The sequence below is a fragment of the Falco cherrug genome, chromosome 13 (genome assembly GCF_023634085.1).
Source record: "Falco cherrug isolate bFalChe1 chromosome 13, bFalChe1.pri, whole genome shotgun sequence".
NCBI classification, from domain to species: domain Eukaryota; kingdom Metazoa; phylum Chordata; class Aves; order Falconiformes; family Falconidae; genus Falco; species Falco cherrug.
The window spans coordinates 28,313,539-28,334,264 of record NC_073709.1 but is presented as its reverse complement, the minus strand read 5'-3'; the positions used below and the strand labels follow the sequence as shown (position 1 = coordinate 28,334,264).

The following is a 20,726-nucleotide window of genomic DNA, read 5'->3' as shown; positions in this document are numbered from 1 at the left end:
AGTGGAATAGAAGTTAGAAATAAGTTTATTAAAATTAGAATTAATAGAAAAATCAACACTGACTATTTCTAAACTTTGGCATGTTTGGAGTCCAAATCTGCAGCTGAATTGGGCGGTGAGCCAATGTGAATGAATATGAACATCTCCTGTATTATGTTGTTTTGTCAGTTGCTCCTTATCGTTACAAAGAACTCAAAAATAGAGTTTGAGATGCTATTTGGACCCATTTCTGGTAAGCTGTCAAGAGAAAATCATGACATTGCTCCAGTGAAAACATTTGGTTTAGTTTGTTCTGATTTTGTACATAATCTTTTAATCACCACCAGCTGAACTGATGTTATTTATCCTCGTCCTTGATGTTTTCAGGGGGGCTTCAACCTGCCTTTTTGTCCTAGCACAATAAGTAGCTTATGGGATAGTAAAATGCAACAAGTGTTGCCGTACATTCATTCTGTAAACTGCATGTATTTGTGGATGTCCAGTTTCTGATGCAGAGAAACAAGCCTGCTTTTAAACTCAAACCTCCAAGTCAGAATTCCATTTAAGGGCACTTTTCTTAGTCTGTGGTGGTGAAAATCCACTATAGACACACCTGTGGATGTTAGGTTTGGGAGGAGTGAATTTCTTTAAAAGATGCTTTTGCTTTTGTCAAAAACTAATTTTGTCACACACTTACAAAGTGCAAGGTACTGGAATATCAGAGCAGGTGTCAGACAAGAAAAGGAGATTAGGCATCATCAGATGCTTTAAGCAGAGAATTTTTCCTCCTGGCAAGGAGGATACTCGACATGTTAAACAGCATGATTTTTTTCAAACTGTTTACCTGACACGGGGAGTTACCTTACTAGATGTCACATTTACTGCTACTCTTCCTGAAGTATTTTTCACTATGTACACTTATAAGGGCAACATTTTTGATCAGAGGGATGTTCTTGTGAAGTTTTTTAGTTGTTGCTTCAAAGAGTTTGAACTCTGCTCCTATTTACAGCAAGGTATCAATAGAAATCTTGCAAATTTACAGAAGAGGGTGACCATTCCTGTAACCTGAACTATTCAGAGAGGAGATGTTCGATAGTCTGAGCAATAGTATAAACTGTTCTGTAGTTTGGTAGGGGGCTTTGATGGTACAAGTCTAAATCTCAGCTTTTAACACCTTTAAGTAGTCAGGTCCTCCTTTGTACACTTCTAGAATAGCCTGCCATAAAATTGGACTACTCTCTCAAAAAACCCCACCACTAACAATTATTTTATTTCAGAATGATTTAAATCTGAAAACAAAAGAGAAATCAGAAGAAACCAACTAGTGACAGAGATTTGCATATGAAGAATAGGTTAAAAAAGTTTAAATGTCTGCCTATATTAAAAAAGAAAAAAAAATGTTCTTATTCTATGGAATGCAGTAATGTATAAAAGCTTCTATAATTTCCCCAATTAGCTAGTCATGATAACTTCAGATTTGATTGCACATATTTCTGTTATCCCCTCAGGCAGTGAGTGTGTCTGTTGAAGAGGTGTTAGCTAGTACAGACAGGCCTTTTTTTTACCAGGCCAAAAAGGCAAAATATAGCTGTTGGAAGAAGCATAGCATAGGTCAAACAGTTACCAAAAGCTTCACAGCCAATTTTGATACTGTTATTTGTATTGCAGAAGTATCCGGCATTTCTACTTGTGCTGGGACTCCTTTGAAAGATGTTGTGTAAAGGAGGAGGAGAGATTTAATTTCAATGAGCAGCAAGAACTTTTGTGTTTCAAAACGTGTGTTTTGTCTGCCTCCTACAGAAGACAAGGTTAACAATGCTGGAAAGAGTTTATTGTGTTAAATTGAGTGGTTTGTCTCAAGATAAACATGGGATTTAGGGTATGTCTTTCTGACTTGGGGCCTGTCACAGGCAACGAACAAGGCGTGCAGTGGGTCAGAGAAGAGCGTGCCCTTGCCCTTGCAGACCCTTGTCTTGCATGTTTGCTTACTGGACCTTCCTGAGAGCTGCCTGTTGTGTAGCCGTGCTGATGGGGTGTACCTGCCTGCTGGGCTCTCGGGCCTTCTGTCTGCCTTTGCCCGACTGCAGCCCTTTCTGTAGAGCAGCTCAGTCACTATTTGCTAGGAGCAAACCATGAAGCATGCCGGTCACCAAAAAACTACAGTTCCCACTGCCATGGGATTTCTCAAAAGGATGAATATGACCTTTAGACTGAGTGTGACCGGATTTACAAGTGCAGAGCTGAGTGCAGAGGTGGCCCTGTGTAACACTGGGATGTGCTCCAGACAAGTGCTGTTCCTTGTTCCTTTTCAGCTTAGCACTAGATCAGCACTGGGGCTTTTGCTGCAATTATTGACCCAATTTATTAAAATGTTAATAAGAACTGCCTGCTCTGTGGAAGAGTCAGGCAGTATCTGGAAAGCATCTCACAAAGAGCCATTACAGTTCCCAGTGTGTGCATGGGGTATTAGCAAGCACTTAACTGCACTCAGCCAGTCACACGGCTGCACCATCTGAGCGGGCCTTAGCGAACTGGAGTAGGTGGATGTATCTGCGCTAGCACTTGTGCATTCTTATATCATCAGGAGTTGTCCCAATTCTCCACAGGAGAGAGTGCTCAGAGTGAACTCCGCTAGCCTGTGCATGTAGAACTCGCTCCCTCTGTCTGGCCTTGCCCTGGATTTCACCCTGGGTCTACTGAAGGTCTGCCGTAACTGGCTGATGGTGTTCCTGATCCTCTGCATAACTCTTACAAACCAGTTTGCTCCCTACTCCCAACATGCATTTCCTTGACTCATAGCATCCATGACATCCATGGCAAGGGGCACATTAAAAGACACAAAACAAATCGGTTTTTTTGTTTACCAAAACAAGGCTGCTTCCTATATTGTGGTTCTTTCTGGAACAGGATGGAAAGACAAACCACAGGAGGGAGAAGTTGTCACTAGTGAGAAAGGGCTTAGATGCTACAGCGATGACAGTAGCATAATAGCATTTATGTGCCCTTATCCTGTACCCAGATTCTACCACAGACCGTGCTGGTGTAGTTAAGCCAGCATAAAGGCTGTTGTGGAGCCAGCACACTTAAGATTGCTGTAGACCAAATGTCTCAGTGAACCTGTGGAAAAGGTATCTTGATTACTGCTCAGGTACGCTCTTCTTGGGATCTCTTAGACCAGTCCACTGGTGCCCTGGGAAGGACTCAAGAGGCTGAGAGCTGGTGCTGAGAGCAGCTTTTTCTATATCTGGAGCATAAGCATGGGGCAGGTGGGAGGGGGAAGACCCTTGAGGTGAGGCATTTGAGATGTGATCACTGATTGTGTCCCTCAGTGTCTGGTATCTAGGACTTTTCTGGGGCTTAGAAGAATGTACTCTCCTTTCATTAGAAAGTTCTCAGAAGGCAGAATAATCCACACTTTCTGGTGACCAGCAACCTGGGGACTACCTTTCTACTTATTCTTACAAAGTTTCTCCACCCTAGCTGGATTTGGAAATCACATCATTGTTAATAGCAATGAAAGATTAGAATGGTCAAAGTATAACATTAACAGTAGAAGAGAACTGTGTGATTCATTAGAAATGCAAATGTGACGTTTAGAAGGCATAGAAGAGGAGTCAACAACTCATAGAATGAGAAGACGTTTTGCAAGTGGTTAGGAGTAGTGGAATGAGACAGGGGAAAGGAAAACTTCAGCTGAGCAAGTAGGAAATCTGCTTAGCCGTGAGATTGATTACACCAACAGATACTTTCCCAGGACATGAGGCAGAAGAGTCCATCGCTTGAGTAATTGGACACTGATGGGTGGATAAGCCCAGGGGGAATGATCCTTCTTGTTAGACTGCGAGATGGACTTGGACTTTCCCATCTCTCATTTCAAAGACTGTATGTTTGAGTGAAGAGAGTAACAGGACTCCTTTTCTCTGTGCCAAAAGGTATTGGCTGTCTTCTGTGGTTCTCACACCCACAGAATACCAGGTCTTGCTTGTGAAGATACCTTGGTGCCTGCTCTTAACTTTTTTTCTAAGGATTTTAAAAACTTTTAGGACAGTTATAAATCACTTGTGTGTGGGTGACTAAATGGAACATTTGAAGTAAGTTTAGAAGTTGCTCTGAGCACCCAAGATACTAAAGATGATAAGATTTTCATGCATCTTGGTAAGTTTTACCTCATGTGGCTGTTTGAAGGGGCATTTTTGCGCAGCTTTTCTTGTGAGCTATGTTGTATGTTTTACAGAGGAGGGATGGAACTTTTTTATATTTGCAAATCTGTAGAATCTGAGATGAGTAACAAGGGAGTCTGGTCTCAGTTCCTGTCTCAGATGGTGCCTTATGGTTGTAATCAGATAGGACATCGTGGCTTCTGATGATTTTCAGAGTGGGGGGTGGCGTGGAGGGACAGAAGAAGAGGTTTTTAGCATCAGTCAGTTTGTGACTAGTGATGTCAGATCAGGATAGACCTTTTGAGATGTCCCAAGCACCTTACAGTGTCTTTAGTGTAGATGCTCAGGAAACAGAGAAAAAAAGACTTTAGAAGAAAAATGAAAATAGATCAGGGGAGGTGGTGAGAAGACCAAAATATCTGTTAATGTGTACATGCCTCTGTGAAAATTCCTCTGTATGTTCATTAATTCTTTCTTTTCCTTTTTCATACTGAAAGCTGGAACCACAAATTTGGGGTCTAGAGTGAATCCTATTTTTCCTAGGATTTCTGATCCAGGAGAGCAGTTCAGGCAATTTGAGAGGCAAGAAGGAATAGAGGAATTGCCAGCAAGCCAGACTTTTATATTTAGCAACCAAACAGAAAACTAGTAGTCCCTTCGAAAGTGATACCTCTTTGCTTGGCTTTCCCTAAACTATTGTATAAAGGGTACAGGGACCGTGACCTGGATTGCAGGAGTGAAATGATATTCCAGTCTGTGAATGTTATTTGACATTCCTGTGTGATGGCCATGAATAACGCTGAAGATGTCTGTTGACAAAACAAACACAAGTTTGATAAGTTCACATATATATTTTTTTTTTTTTGAAACAAGGTGTTCATGTACACACTCTGTCCGATGCACTTTTTTCTGCAGTTTTACCTACGTAAAATTGTCATGCATGACTGTAACTTTTTCTGACAAGAGGCAGTATTTCATTCTGGTATTTAGGTAGCATTAGCTTGAGCCGTCGACATCTGGGCAGCTGTGTACAAGTGGAATAATTTTAATAGTGTAGCTGCAGAATGGGGAGAGCTGCTATAAACTTAAGCTGTCTGGCTTTTGCTGCAGATCAAGCCTGGAGCCGGAACTGCTCAGACATGGCAGTTATATTTCAGTGGAGATATATTATTTATGAATTCCTGGTTGTCACCATATTTAAAAACATGTGAAATCTGTTGGTGTGCAGAAAATAAGTCTGGGAGAGGTCAGCCAAGATAGCAAAGTGTGCGAAAATCATGGCAGACATCCACTTTAGTGCTGTAAATCAAGCACTTTCTGTGGTTTTCAGGCAGATACTTGATTCTGCTGGATTTGTCATATGATGGTCTCTTAATCAGATAGGAATTTAAGGCCATCCTATTTAGCTCATTCTTATCAGAACCACATGTGCTGTTTTATTAGTAGTATTATTATTGTTATGGGGGTGGTGAGGCACTGGACCAGGTTACCCAGAGAAGCTGTGGATGCCCCATCCCTGAAAATGTTCAAGGCCAGGTTGGATGGGGCTTTGAGCAACCTGGTCTATTGGAAGGTGTCCCTGGCATGTCAGCAGGGTTGGAACTAGGTGGTCTTTAAGGTCCCTTCCAACCCAAACCGTTCTGTGATTCTGTGAACTGCTGAGGCAGTTTGGATTGCTCTGTGTAGTGGAGGAATCTTGGATCTCTGTAAATGAGTGGAGGTTGAAAGTTCACTCTGTTGAACAAGCAGGCAAATTTGTCTGAGGCTATTAAGTTTAAATCATAGTTTATTACATTTCTTCATGTAATAAACTGATCATGCCGTGAACTTTTTGATTGTGGTCATGTACTCACTGGAGTGTAACAATCATTTGGCCAAATACAGTTTCAGATAAAACCAGTCCCTGAGTTCAGAGGTGTTCAGATGAAGGGGATTGATTTGGTTCATCATATTAGCAGAGAAACAGTCATATAGTCATCTGTAGTTTTGGTGAAGGAATCTGGCTCCCAGCTAAATGTAATATTTTGCATGTGCTTATTTTTAACACACTCTGAGGAGCTCTGATGCAACTTTGAAAGTATTTCAGTAAATATTAGTTTTTAATATGGAACATCTGTACACGATTATGACGAGGAATGTGACAGGCTTTATCTCGCTCAGTTCTCTTTCAACCCATGCGAAAATGTTGTCCAAGCTGAACAGTATGGTTCCTTTTCAATCTGTATATATACAAGAGAGAAAAAATGAGGGAGATCTGGATTCATCCTGTCTGATGTCAGGCAGTAAATGGACATTAGGGTTTCACGAGTGCTTTAACCGGGGAGGAAGCCAGCACAGCTACTGAAAGAAAGAGCTGGACCCCTCCCCATCTTCCCTTCCCATACAGCCCCCTGCTTTGTGGCAGTACAAGTGTGATGAATGGGTTTGCTTCGATCCAGTTCTGCCCTCTGGTTCCCCATGTGCAGGCACAGCCTCTTCTGGCAGCACATGGGAAGGGGCAGTACGGGAGTGAGGATGGACGTCTGGGGCAAAGGGGCACAGAGCTGTAAGTATTGCCAGCTTAAAGCTTGAAGATTACTTTTGAGTTTTCTCTATAGTCAACAGACTATCTCATGCCTAGTATCGTCCACCTTATTTTTTAATTAGGACTGGTCCTCAGAAGTTGAGAAACCAGCAAGCGCTAAGTCAGTACCAGCTAAGCTGAATGCCATTTCTCATCTGAGAGTCCTAAGGCTGCGGGGGAAAGTTTGAGATAAATATGCTCAAAACCAGCACTATTGATCCAGCGCCTTTCAACAGTACTGAACTTCACTGAAAATTAAATTCAAACACAACCCAAACTTAAACCATTAATATATTTAGCTAGTATATTATCCTCCAAAGTGTTAGCAGCCTGAACTAAATCTGCCAAAAAATTTAAAGTAGGCCTGTATCTCAGTGTGAAGGCCATATATTACTTTAACAGATCAGGCATTTATTTATGCTTGTTTTTGTTACATTAGGGTTTGTGAGATGGAATTGATTAATAAACTGTCACATTAATGTTTCCACTTAGCCCATTGCTGGCAAACCCATCTTTCAGCAGCAGTGTTAATGTTATAATGACATTGAACAGGCAGACAAAAATACTGTGTGTAAATTAGGCTTTTTATAACTTGCTGCTTATGTAGGATGGACTGGAGGCGAGTGTGTTTTACCAAGGCAGAACTTCTAAACCTTTGTCTTTCTCTCCACCCAGTCACATAAAATCAAAGCTCTTTAGAAGATGGAATTTCAAAGATCCCAACGGAGAATTTCTGTCAGTATGAAATAAGCTAGGAATAATGCCTAGAACAAATGGTCTCTTAGATGAAGTGAGGGAATAAATAAAAGGAACTAGAAGTTTTCGTATGTGATAAACAGTATGACTTACCTGCCTATCTGAGACCTCTTGGGAGAACTGCAAATGAATTGGGATAAAAGGGAACATCACTTGTTCAGAGAAGTGAGATGTGACAAAAGGGGAGATTTTCCCCCTTTTGTCAACAGTATGTATAATTGCTTTAAATCCAAAACATGAAAGGAGTTAGACTCATGGGTATGGAAAGAGGGAAGGACACGGACAACTTTGTGATGAGGACCTGCTCCAGTTTTTACCACACCAGGAGGATCAGATAGATGAAGATTTGTGGAGTTTTTTGAACAATGAGGAGGATCCTCTCAAGTACAGGGGTGGTGGTAAGGGAATTTGAGGGAATCACAGCTATTCAGACATCTGTTGAGAAAGGGATGAAGGAGAAGTATGAGCCACCCATGTAATAAAGAAATAATGGCACTCCTAAAAGAAGGGGGGAATAATCTCATCTCTAAATTAGTGGGATTAATCTGCAATAAGAAAGATTTAGGACAGATACTAGATAACCAAGAAAATGGAGCAAACAGATAGTGCGTGAAGAGGCGGTGAGGGCCATTGGAAGACAATAAAGACTTATTAGAAACATTTGCCAGAAAGGACAAAGGTACAGGTGATTCTTCCTCGGCACGGAATGTGGATTCTATGATTTCTTGAGGTTGTTCTCAGTTAGCATTTTTTTGTGATTCTGTTACTAGTGTAGGAACTTGCTATAAAATAAATGCATATTAGCCTGCATGGTCCAATTTGCAAACAAGCCTGTCTTCTTCCTCCACTTTGAAGACTGCTCTCCTGAGCAGTGCACTCTACTCTGCATGGTCCTTTCCCCTAGGAAGTGGAGGGGAAAACCAGCACATGATAATAACCATTGTGCCAGCATTCAGTGCACTACTCTATGGTACTTGGGCATTGGATGTGAGTTCAGTATAAGAACCTGAAAATTACAGAAGTGCGTGCTGTTATTACCAAAAATAGTAAAGGCATCATCCTTCTGGAATAGCTAATGCTTTGGAACAGTAAAAAAAACTAAATAAGAAGACTAAATTCAAGCAGTGAATCCATATCTGAACCTGCACACAGGTGTTTTGGGCCTATCTGCCATGGAGAAAAAGTCTTGACATTTACTGAAATAAAATGTTTGTGCATAAATCTAGATAGCTTCAAGGCTGTCTTGCCTCCAAGAGATTCTTTCATGAGATGTATCTTGAAATCTTTTCACTATGGCCATACTCTGAAGAAAATAATATCCTGCAGGGGGAATGAGCTTTTTAGGTTAGAAGATAAAGACAGATCTGTAGAAAACCTACTATTCACTGCTTGAGTGGTGAATAGGGTTAGCTGAGAATATTGTTTTGAGTAACATACTGCTTGTCCACTTTGAGCTACGTCTTGTGTATAACCCTGAGAGCAGCCAATCTACCCATTTAGAACAGATTTGTTTTCATATGCAGTTTGGCCTGGACAATCTAGGTTTTTTTCCTCAGGATTGTTAGACAAGCAGTTCTTTTCAGCTGAGCACAAGGTTGTTCATGGTCTGTTTTATGATCTGTAATATGTATGTGTGGAAAAAGATCTTAAATGTTTATTCTTTGAAGTGATTGGGAGCATTCAGTGATTCAGGATTCCAAACTCGGTAAGAAATTCCAAATTCAGAAATACTGAGTAAGAAACTGATTAAGTAATTATTTCTGAGATTCAAATCATGAAAACATTTAATTACACTTAATTATTAAAATATTATGAGCATGTGTGGCTGAGGACCATGTCTGAGTGAAAGGTTATAGCTATCACTTATTCCAGTAGAAGATGAGGAATCCTTCAGCCTTGGAGGAACGGCTTTCTATGTTCTTGGTGTTGCAATGTGTTGAAAATCTGTGTGTGACAAAGCTCTTTGTTGATTGCAGCTGGTGGTTGGCATGTGCCCTTTCAGATAACTGAATGCTGCTCTTTCTCCTAACTGTCTAATTTTTAATTTTTTAAACACATAGCTTATGAATATCTTTGTAGGTGTGTCTTTAGGAGTGTCACAAGTTGATACACTTTAAAACTTTGTAAAACAGGGGAATGGGGAAAAAGTTGTAAATCTCACAAGTAAGTAATTTATTAGCTACATGTGTTATGGGGAATGGCCTGATACAGTGAAATAGCATACCCTGTAATCAGCCAGCCATGTGTACTGGTGGAAGCCATTTATAAAACAATCATCAAATAGAACAGTCCACATGAATACCAAAGACCAACCCATAATTCCCCCTAAGGATATTCACATCGGTTATAGGATCAATTCAAACTTCATTTTTCATTTCTTCATTTCATTTAGTGCTTTTCACTTTCTCTACTGATGTACTTGTGTCTGGGTTTGGATACCCTGGGGCTTTGGAGGTGTTCGGAGTGAGACTGCCATGCAAAGGTTAGTCCAGACTGTCAGGGTGCTGGTGATGCACAGCAGACAGAGCATCCTACCACTGCGGGGATCTCCTGCTACACAGAATTGCCTTCTGCAGTGAGTGGCACAGAGTTTTTGTGACAGCGTCTGCGTGGCCATCTTCTCTCTGCTGCTGGTTGGGAACATAGCCAAGGAAAAGGTGGCTAGGTGCAGACCTACTGATCTTTTTCTGGGGAATGATGCTGTGGTCAGAGCTGGGAAGTTTTAAGAGTAATCTTCAGACTGTTACAGATAATGTCAGTACAGTCTGGAGTGCACTGGTGAATCACAGAGAAAAGGATGTTTCAAACCCTGTTTGCGTCTGGATTAGTGTTTTTTTAGTCGTGTAGAATCACTGTTTCTTGGACACATCTCTGTCTTCACTAAAGATTCTTGTTCTTTCGTTACAGGATAGCGTGTGTGGATTATTCTGCAACACACTTGGTATTTTGGGGGAAGCCCCATCATTGTCTGTTCTCTTTCCCTCTTTCTCTTTTATTTCTGTATGTAAATAATATATTTCATAAATAGTGAGTTTTCTGCTTTCACAGATGTATCTTTGCATTCATCTTCTGTCTAAACTGCAGTTTTGCTCACCTGGTCAGGGATACAAGTCATCACTAGCTCAAGCTGAACTTTATTTATGTGGAGCTTTTCATCTTCCCCTGCAAGCTCTTCAGCCTGTGTCCTGCTTTAGGTTTGATCCCTGTGCAGGGCACAGCCCTTCTGTCCGTCAGCTAGATCTGTAAGCAGAATGACTTCTGCTCAGCCTGGGTGTGACCAAATAAGACAAGTCTGTTCCTAAGCCTTAGTTCTGCCTGTGTATGATCTCCAGCACAGTCCTACTCAACTACACAGCTCCTTATTTCTCAGTTACCAATATTCTTTGGCCGATTTTTCCTCCCCATTTTTTTTCCATTTAAGTTTTGCTGTCAGACAATTTTTTCTCGTCTGTCCCTTTGGCTATGTCACTTCTGTGTTTCTCCCTGTGCTGTCTGTTTGGTTAAACATTAAATTACTCACTTTCGCTTTGAAGGCTCATCCTAGCATACTACCACTGGTATTTTGTCTCTCAGTCGTTATTGAGATGTCAGGATTGCTGTCCATTTAGACTGGACTTAGCTCACTGTGCCCATCTTGATGTCTGGACTCATGCTAACGCTCATGTTTGGGAGGACCTCTCCATGAATATTTGTTATTTCCCTTCATAACCTTCCTTAAAGCTTCCTTTGTTCACTGGTGTCTACAGCAGTCAAGCCAGGCCACTGGGTGTATTGTGACAGCCTGCCAGCATAGTCTGTATGGTCTCCTGGCTTTCCTCTCTTCAGTTCATTTGTTTTCAATTTTAATTTTTTTCTGAGATGGGAACTATTTCTTCTGTACTTGTATAGGGCTTAGCATGGTGCAGTTTGTGACTGCAGTTCATAGACATGGTGGTAGCAGCAGTGTTATAGTTTTGGTTGTTACACTGCAAATTCTGGGACTTTTCAGGAGCCTTTTACGCCTTTGCTGAGCCTTTCTGTGGTAAAAATCCAATAGATACCAGTAAGACTGTCTGGGTGAAGACTGAATGATAACTTCAATTCTTCCTTAAGTCTGTTTGTTTTATTGTCATTTGTCTGCACTCTGTGGAGTGCTAAGCACCTTCAGCTCCTGGAGATGTAGCATCTTACAAGTTTCTTTTCCCCCCTTCCAACCTGACCTCACAATCATTCAGAAGGAGGGAAAATGGTACCAGCATAAAATAAGAAGTTTGATGTCTTTGTATTATAATAGGATACTGTATAGTACTGGTTATTTTAGTAAGGCTAAGAATCTGTAGACTTTTTATTATAATTATTTATGTAATTTCTCCTGTTAAATATTCAGAGTGCTGAAATGCTCTATTAGTGCTGGGCACTGATGATAACTGTGCTGTGGTTCCTTGGGACCTTAAATAATCATTTGGAGGCTAATTAATAAGTGGATATAGTGATGCTACGATCTGCTAATCCAAAAAGTCACTGCCAGGCTCTGCATTTGTGTATGCAAGATGAGAATACAGATTTTTCTTTTTTCCAGAGAGAGTATGACTAGCAATGCAGTTTTCTCTTTTACTCCCACCACTAATCCAGAGTGATTGTCCCATAGGAAAGAGGGTTTCTTCCTGCTTCCACTCCTGCCCTTTCCTTCCTTTTCCCCAAATGTTTGTCCTCCATGCAACTGGACTACATGGACTCTTTAGCTTAAGTAACTCACAAATGCCTGTAAGGCCATGTGACTTTTTGCTCTATAGGAACAAAATTGTCAGATGACATTTTGAGCAAAATGTTGGATGGCAACAGCAAAATGAGCAAAATGTTGGGTGGCAAGTACCTGTTTTGAGGGAAGGGGTTTCTGCGCTCCTTGGCTCCTCAGTCTGATCTAAAGCCTATTTACTGTGTCTATAGGAAGAGGCTTCCTGTCCTGGATAATCTTTCAGTCCGGCATTCTACATTGTGCTGCCATTCTCTGGGCTTAGATCCTGCAAGTTGTGTTCCCCATCTCTTTTACTGACTTCCCAGATGATTGAAGTTTGCAGAGATGCTCAGAACCTTGCAGGCTGGGACTCCTAATGAGCAGCTGGTAGCTTTTTGGTGGTGGGGAATCTATACGTAAAATTCGAGCCCATGAAGTTGAAAGTGAATGAAACTTTAAGAACCATTATAGTTAAACTGTGACATCTGTTATACGTTTTTATGATTGTCTTGTGAAAGTCTGGGTCTTGGGTATAATTAGCTGTGATGCTTTAAAAAACTGTAAAACTCTGGGGAATCTGCTCTTTGACAATTAATATGTCTTCAGTCTTCCAGCATCTCCATGCTAAACATCAGTCCTTGTTTGGTTACAGCAGGCACCCCAAAGCTTGTCTGTATCTTTCCAGTGCTTAGATCCATCCACTCAGCTGAAGTAAAATTCTATGGCATCCTAAATGTAAATAAATAAAAAGGCATGTGCGCTTGCTTCCGTTTCTGTTTTTCTTCATCAGCAAGCCTCATATTTACCAAAGAGAGTGTTGTTTCTGTGCATAAGAGAAGAGCTGCAGAGGCAGAAGGCAGGGTAAAAGATGTGGCAGGAGCAAGACACAAACGTGATGAGAGATGAAGGATTGCAACATCAGTTCTGTTTTTCTGGAACTGTGCCTACTTAGTGCTGGAGAGGCTGTCGAAAGGCACATGCAAGTTGTAGCACAGCCTTTTTGGAGGATCTTCTTTCTAGAAGGTGTGAAACTGGGGGGTGTTTTCACAGCAGTAACTAGTGGATGCATTGTGTGACATTGGCTCTGCAAGTAAAGACTGATGAAGTGCCTGTAGAAGCTAGAAATGGACACAACAGCGCGAACTTCTGGGGACTTAGGATTGGTTATTGAAGAAATTGAATTCACATGCTGTTTGCATATCACTGAAAATCTGTGTGGATTTTGTTTCCTTGGGAGGTAGATACAGAGCCAGGCCTCATAACTGAGATGTCTGTAAGCAGTACATAAATCCATAGGATTTATCTAGAGAACTGCAGGCTGGGATCACTGTAGCCTAGATCTCATTCTGTGCTTTTCTTTTTCATGGTTTGAGTAACTTCAACCTGTGATTTATTTCATGCAGGAATTCCTCACCTCCTGATTTGGGGTATTCTGTCCCAACTCCAGACAAGATGTCAGTGAATGCTGACATTTTTGTTTTCAACCCAAAATGATGATGAAACTGAGAACAGGGCTGTCAGCTGAGGACATTTGTATCTCCAACAGCTGTGGTCAATGAGCCAAGCTTGTGCAAACCCAGTGGTTAATCATTTGGGGGGAATTTGCACATCTTGTTTGCCTGAGTCAGCTACCTAAAGGATTTGCTAATAGCTAAAAGTTTGCCTGAATCATTGGGCTGCTGGGTGCAGTAAGCATCTGTTCACATCCTGCCTGCTGTAATTAGAGACAGGGATGTGCTATTTAAAAACAGAAGAGACAGCAGTGCATTGCTGGACTGAGGATAATTTTTTTTCCCAATGTTGTTAATAGTGTCTCTTGTTTGTCCTAGTGTCAAGGCTGTTAGCTGTGACTGTTCATGATGTATATAGCTATGTTTGGGGGATTTTTAGCTCTGAAGATGGCTTCTTCAATTCTTAGAGAACCAGAGGACTAATAATGTGATGGATAATAGCGCTGTCAGCACTGTAGGACCAGGGCCTGCTGAACTGAACCATGGATGATAACAACCATCCTCCAGGAGGGACTGTTCGGTACTGAGGACCATCAACTTAGGGCACAGCTGAATGAAGTTCAAATTACAGCAGTTCTGTAGACCTCAGGTGTCTTTGGGTTGATCAGTCATCTCTACCTAAATGCCTTACCTGCAAACCATCAGTGATGGTATAGCCCCAAGGCTATACCTCTGTCTCAAGGAGATGAGCTATATTCAGAGATTTCTGAGCTGCTTGGGTACTGCAGTACTGGGACCTTAGCTCAACAGATGGAAGCTGCAGGGTAAAGTGCATTCTTCTCTGACTGTAGAAAGTTTCTGCCATTGATAAACTCAACTGATTGACTCTCAGTCTATTGGGGAGAAAGCAGTTAAACTAGCTATATTATGTATTGTCATATTTGAAAACTTTAAAAATACAGGTAACTCATAAACTTAATACTGTTGCATAGCTCTAAGTTCTCATGGAAAGAAAATACCTTTTCTAAAGTATAAATGGCATGTTAAGCCTTCCAGAGTGTGGTTCCCTCTGTTTATGTCTCCTTTCTAAAAGGAAACATATTCATGAAGTCAGATTCTCAGTGTTAGTATGATGCTAAGTTATTAAGAAGATATTATTCTTGTAGCTTAAATAGCCTAAGGTTATGAGACAGATAAAGTTCTATTAAGTCCACTGATCTAGCTAGAACAAAATAGATCCTGTAGAAGGCCTAAAGCTTTTCTGTTTTTTTTTGACTATGTCATTTGGTCTTACATAAGCCATTAAATCTTCCTACACTGAGCTATTAAGAATAACCATTGTCAGCTTTGAAAAAAACGCATCTAACCAGCCTCAAAACTTTTAAAAATCCACTTGGGAATATTCTTATGGTATTGTTAATTGCTTCTTTCCTACTGAGATATGAAAAATGATAATGAACGGGGGCTCCTGGTTTCATGCTGCCTTGCCAGTACTTCGCTGCGGCTGTACGTCGAGCAGCCTAGACAAAAGCATAAGCAGTGTGACAGCCTGCAACTGGGGCCTGATCCAGTTGTTCTCCATAGAGATAATCTATTCACAGACTTCAGTGTGTTTTGGATGAAGGCAATTTGCTTTCTTTTGAACCGAACCCAGAGCACGTGTGGGGAGTTAACTAAGCCTAGAGGATGACACATTACCTAATCTGGTTACCATGTTGTTCTCTTGGGAGAGATGGCTCTTATGTGGAAACAATCTGCAGATTTCAGTTCGTCTCAACATGACTAACGCATCTGCCTGTGTCTTAAGGTGAATAAATAGCTGAAACTGTGAGCGCATGCAGCTGGCAGATAATTGGGCATGTGTGTGTGTGAGTGTCTGAAACTGAACTTCTGAACTCTCCAGCAGAAGCCTGGTAGTTGCTAGCTGCAGTTGGTATGGGCCGGTCGTAAATTTTGATGATGTGGACTAAAATATAGTGGCATATTCCAAACCCTCCGATTACTGTCCCAAACCCTCCAATTAATAAACAGGCCTGAGAAAGAGCCAACAATGAGGACACTGATCGCATGTTGTGCTTTTGCATTAGACTGTTTAGATTGTGAAAATCAGAGGCTTGGAGTGCTGAAAGGAAGAGGAAGCCAAAAAGGTGTCTTCTCAAAAAGAAGAAATGGTCTTGAAAAGAAGGGGACCTGGAAAGAAGATGGCGAAGATCCTGGCTGGGGTACAGATCTTGTAAGTGGATGTAGATCCCGGAGATCAGAGCGCTGCATGGAGAAGGCAAATGCTTGGGGATGTGCAGGGACCTTGGCCACTCATGCCCGAGGCTGGTCACTGTGAACAGCTGCACATCAAGAACTAAAAAAGCTTTCTGCCCAGCGTTCTTGGGCTAGCAATGATCTTCCTCTGGGGAGGGGCAGTCAACACTTAGTGAGTATAGGAAGCTTGGAGGAGAGCAAGTGAATGCATGTGAGATAATCAGGCAGCGTAAAAACGCTAATCTCTTTGTTCTAAAATAAATCCCAGTATCCAGTTCCACTACTTGCTTGCTTTGTTTCGCCTGGGACAGTCTGCTACACTACATCTGTAGCGGGAAAGAAGTGGGCCTCTCTCATGGAATGAGGAGGACAAGCATCATTCAGGCTTAGCATCTTTTCTTGTCATTGTGAGTTTTTTAAGAAATAAATGAATGCAGTTTATTTTAATTCTGGGCAACATGATCGACAGTCCAAAAGGAAACATCCTCTGTTTTTCAAATAGTTACTGTTGTAATTATGTCTCAGTGAAAGTCTAGCAAACTTTGTGGTGTTTACTTTCTGTTAGGACTGTTAACAAGGTGTTAACTGGCACAAACAGTGTTCCTATTAATGTCGACCTTTCTTCTCAGAATGAGACATGACATAGGACCATCAAAGCTTTTGGAGAGCTGTTCAGTATTGCTCATCTGGGAGGAATTTGAAGTGGGAAGCTGGAGGAGAGGGAAAGCAAAAGAATGTATTGAGGTAGCTTCCTCAAACTCAGTTTTTAGCGTAGGACTCTGATTTGCAAAATGTTGAGAATCTTTGGAAATGCTAGGTTGTACCCTCGTGTATGGGGAAAAAAAGCCCAACTATTCTTGTACATATGCAGTTTTCATAGGAACCTGGAATTCTTTTAAATTAATCCATAAAAAGCGAAAAGCACAACCCACTCTGCCTGCTAAGTGGAAATACATTTACATACAATTTCTCTGTATTTAAATATGCCAGTAAGAGTGAAGCCAGAGCCCAGCTGAGCTGCATTGGAACTGATCAGGAGACCAGGATTTGCTGCATTACTGTGTACAGGATCAGTGGGACCACCGGGAAGCAGGGTATAGCGTTGGCAGTTTACTGCTCTCCTTACTTAGCTTCAGCCAGGTTTGACTTGTTTTTGCCTCTGTCTTACAACGGAGCGTTTCTCACAGGTGGCAGGTTTTGCTGGAGTCACCTTTTTCAAGCAATTCTTCATCCGTAGCTGTATGTTTTGGACAGTAGCACACAGGAGAAAGTGTTAAGGGCTGATATTTGATACTGGAATAAAGTTATCAAATGCAGCGTTGTGAGAGCTGCTAATTAAAGTTTAGATGCAGATGAAACCCCCGCTTGGATCCAGTGCAAGGCTGAATTCTGAAGTGTAACTTACTGCTGGCAACCATCCCTCAGAGGTTTTGGCCTTTGTTGAAGGTTGCAGTGAAATAGGTTGTTCTTGCAGAAGATAAATGTTGCTTAAAAATTACTTGGAGCACATTCATCTGCAGATTTCAGAATCTTTACAGAATTTCCCCCATTCCCTCCCTGCTAAAAATGGAAGCAGAGAGGTGGAGAAGTTCACTGGGTTGCCCACATTTCTGCAGTCAGCCAGTGGCAAAACCAGCAAGGTCATCGAGGAGTCCTGGATTTTGGTGGGTCGTTTGCTTCACATATAATTTAAGAAGCTGAAGCCCTTTTTATAGGTTATTTTTCAGCATCTCCCTTTTGATGAGACCTTCTTCAAACATCTCTCTTAGACCTCATCTTCTTTAATTACTGCTTATCTCTGAGTCATTTTAGGACCTGCATGCAACTGGCTCAGTTATGTCTGTGCTTGAATCTCAGTGCTGTAATTCTGTCATGGATACAGCTACATCTATGCCCCATGTCTTGCCTGGCATACTCCCCTATTTTCTGCCCAAACAGCTGCCATGCACAGTGTAGACGACCTGAACGAGTATTCTCAGTGGTATCCCAACCTGCCAGCTCCTGCTTGGAGCTCTGTGTTCACATTTGCTGCTCATGCAGCAGGTGGGTTTACTTTCAAGACCAAACTCATGACAGATATTATAGATGTGCATTTGTTTCTTTCCTGTTAAGCTGATCCTTGACTTTCTAGACAAAAGAAATCAAGGAGTGTTAACCCGGCTGGTTTTCAAGGGGATATTGGATTTGATGCCTCTCTACAAACTGATAGGGAGCAGAGAAGTGAGCAAGCACGTGGATGAAGAATGTGAAACACAATATGACACTTCAAAGCGAAACATGTCTAGCTGGAATTTATTGGGGGAGTTCATCAATGATTAGTTTATTTCTGATCTTGTTTATCACTTTCATTAACAACCTTGGCATAAAAAATAGACTGTTAATGAAGTTTCCTGATGACACTCCACTGGGAGACAAGTCAGAACTCCAAACCATTTTAGTGGTGTAATTAAAAGCTCACCTGTCCTCTTTGAACACTTATTTGTATCTGTGCTTCTTTTAATTTCAGTAGTAAAAAACCCATTCTTTGCACACTTCCCCTTTTTCTTTCAATTGACATATTAAAGGTGTATTTTGGCTCAACTATCTGAAAAACTCAGGTTTTTTAAGGTGTCTGTCAAGTTGGTTTTCATTAATTTTCCCTGGCAAAACCCAAATGAATAATGTAACTTGATGCCAAAGCTCCAAATGGGGGTTACAGATAATTATTCATGCTCAAGACTTTGGCTATGAATCATTTTAACTGTGCCCTCTAACTGATTATGTAGCACCACTAGTTTCATATTTTTTGTTTCTGATGTAAATAATTTTCAGTGGTATAAAATGTGGGAGGGAACACATTTGCATTAAACACAGGTAACTATGACTAAAAGAAAAGAAAACCTTTAAAACAAGAGTTATAGGGTCATCTAAGTGGCAATTAGAATCCTTTAAAAATTCATTCAGATTTAGTGAAATGTTGTTGGCAGTCATTCATAAAAGTAATTGCCCTGTGCACATGAAAAATTTAAATGTGGTAATTTAGTAATGAATCTGAGCTGTCAGAAGGCATTTTATGGATAATCAGACATTCCTGCAGGCATAGCTGTTACTGAAGAAAATTGAAAAATAACTTTGTGGAGGCAAAATTATCGGAAATAAGTGTTTTCTCTGGAAACAAAGAAAGAACCGTATGATTTTTAGAAATGTAGTACACTAAGTTGACAAGGGCAGCTACTAGAAGCAAATGAAGAATCAGTTGTGGCCGTAATATTGATTCAGATTAGTCAGTTTAAGTAGTGGTCTTTGAGGAGTGAGTTCTTCTAGATTCCCAGATACTCTGTGTGCAGACACATTATCCAGCCCTCAGGAAGGGGAAGCAGGAATTCTCCGCTACAGCTTGCAAATCATGTCATCAATTCTGAAAGGAGAAGCTCAGTTCTCCTTTCATTCTACTTGAATGAAACTGCTGACTGTATTTGAATTAATTTTTATTTCCCCTAGAATAAGGGAGGGCTACGTGTTGTTGCAGGGCACATTAGGGACAGGAAAACTTGAGGCACTTCAGAAGTTTAGTTGGAGCCACTGATGCAAAAAGGTCAGTGCAAGCCGTTGCCTTTGGATGTGGTAGCAGTTCACTCCCACTCTGTGCCGGTGTTAATGACTTGAAAATGGATAAGAACACTTGCAAATCTCTTCTACCCCAAGTCTCTAAATCACTCTGGGGAGTAGATCTTTGTCTCAGTTGTGTTACTGCTGTTGCTTTTGCCCTTGTATAAGTATTTCGGGGGATTTTGAGACTGTAAGACTTTGGGAAGAAAATGTTTTCAAAGATCAGATCCAGTTGGGGTTGCTGCTCCACTTAAATACCATTTTGCCAGAACTGATTTGCCAACTGATGTATTCATAAAGAATGTTTATGGGTTTTTTATGTTCTCCAGTGTTAGAATGCTATAAGGAGATACTCCTGTATTCTAATTCATGGTGTGATTGTTTAAAGATGCTGATCTTGGATGCTATATTAAGTATTAAAATAAATAGCATTAGTTTTCAACTTCACTTTTTGTTTATGCAGCTGGTATTCCTTTTCCCAATTTTTGTTATTTACATAGTTCATTGAATGTTAGAAGAGATCAGCTCAACTCGTATTTCTGGTCTGCTTTACTTTATGGTGTAGTGGAAGGAAGTTTTCAAAAGAAAACAAAGATTTGGTTTTTGCAGAACTGAAAATAAAATGTATTTCTGTTGATCTATGGATTTGTTTAAAAACCTATTTGTGCCCTCTGTATTTGCTACAAAGCTTAAATATGGGCTTAGATCAACACAGCAGGTTCTCTTCAGTGCTGTGTGAATGAATGTAAAATCTTTTGTAAAATTTCTACCATTAAAAAAAATCATTAGATATTATTAGGAAAATAGTATCTTTTATGAGAAACGATGAGATGAAGTATATCACCTGGCAAGAAGTAGCTAGCTCCAGTGTTAAAGCTCTTCAATATTGTCTCCTTTTCCCATAGGTCACTTAGAAGATAAATCACCACTTGGAGGGAGCCATGATACCAAGTCTGTGTTCTCATTCTGCACTGTGGAATGGGGCCCTGCTTTTTTGTTCTGGCGATCTGGTAAGTCTCCCAGGCAAGAACATAGAAGACCCTGCTGAGAGAAAAGCACCTTGAAGATAAGTCCTTTCTTTCCACAGCGAGTTACCTGACTATTACTGCTGTAGTGTTTGGCTGTTTTAAGGTTTGCAGAGCTATAAAACATTTGATCATCCCAGGGGTGGGGGAGGAGCTGAAGGACATCTTTTCCTTTTGATGAAACACTGAGGAGAAAGAACAGTGTAACAAATGCTATTTATAGAGGCTGCTTGC

At 40.9% G+C, this 20,726-nt stretch overlaps 1 long non-coding RNA gene across 1 annotated transcript in view; it reads left to right on the top strand.

The window, feature by feature from the left end:
* Positions 1-20,471, top strand: part of LOC129737278 (uncharacterized) — a 44,310-nt gene extending 23,839 nt beyond the window's left edge. Inside the window, exon 4 of the long non-coding RNA XR_008734977.1 lies at positions 20,373-20,471. This is a non-coding gene — a long non-coding RNA (uncharacterized LOC129737278). The remainder of the gene's footprint in view (positions 1-20,372) is intronic.
* The last annotated feature ends 255 nt before the right edge of the window (positions 20,472-20,726 follow it).